The following is a 1,131-nucleotide window of genomic DNA, read 5'->3' on the forward strand; positions in this document are numbered from 1 at the left end:
ATGAGTGAATTTGAAGGGGTACAGAACCAGCATAATGCGGCGAGGGTAAACCAGCATATGTTGTTGGACCCCGCTGCTGACATTGGGGGGTTGCGTTCTATGCCTTGACGCGAGCATAGAACGGGTCTCGCCTCTTTGAGCAAGGGAAACGAACAGAATGCATGGTGTGTGTCTTGTGGTTACCTCTTCCTAAAAACATGGGGAATAGACCTGGGTATATATAAAAAAAAAGGTCTAGTCTTTCTCATTCGGAAAATTTTGCTCAGATTGCTTTCAATTTTGGTGTATTGATGCAACTCTGAATTTTGATTATGATCAACCAATTACTCTATCTTATAAATTAAAGAATCTGATGTTATTTGGAATTAAAGTTGGGAATTTTATAGACATTTACTACTATCTAATTGACTCATTCTAAAGTTTTGTTTCTTTTTCTTGTGGGTTGTGGGGTACATGTGATAGTATGAAATTTATGACCAGCAACCAGCTATGAGCTGTCAACTCACTTTGCTCTTTATTTTTAATATAAGCAGTCCTCTAGTCTTAGATTTTTGTTGATGATAAGGAGATAGATAAATAGGAAATGAATTACAACCCTATGACCTCCACTGTGTTCTGTACCACTCTAAAAATTGTAGTTTTGTTCTCCTCTTAGCTTACAATATTCTTCCATCCTTTTACTCTGTTAAAATATTTCAGAAAATTATGTTAATATATCTTGTCGAAAATCCATATTTGTACAGCTGAAGATAGTGCTGTATTTAAATTGATGTAATGATTGCATTGTTCAATTAAATGGAGCTGCTTGAAACAGTCGTACTGCATTACTACCTGACATTCTGTTACTTATTTTGATTTTATTCACCTTACTTCGAGCTGTGCGGATAATACTAGACTGACTTGGTGCTTCAACTTAAGTACCTAATTCAACTGAATCTTAATTACTGAAAGAAAAAGGGGAGACAGTACATTTTGTATTCTAAGTATAACTCAAAGAGGAGAAAAAAGAAAGAAAGAGGAAAAAAGAAGGAAAGAGGAAGCAAAAAGACATTCAGTGATGACCACACCGCACCTGTGTTTTTTTTTTTTTAAAGAGGCCACCATCCTTAAACTCATTCCAATATAATGGTA

This window comes from Octopus bimaculoides, chromosome 20 (genome assembly GCF_001194135.2).
Source record: "Octopus bimaculoides isolate UCB-OBI-ISO-001 chromosome 20, ASM119413v2, whole genome shotgun sequence".
Classification (NCBI taxonomy): domain Eukaryota; kingdom Metazoa; phylum Mollusca; class Cephalopoda; order Octopoda; family Octopodidae; genus Octopus; species Octopus bimaculoides.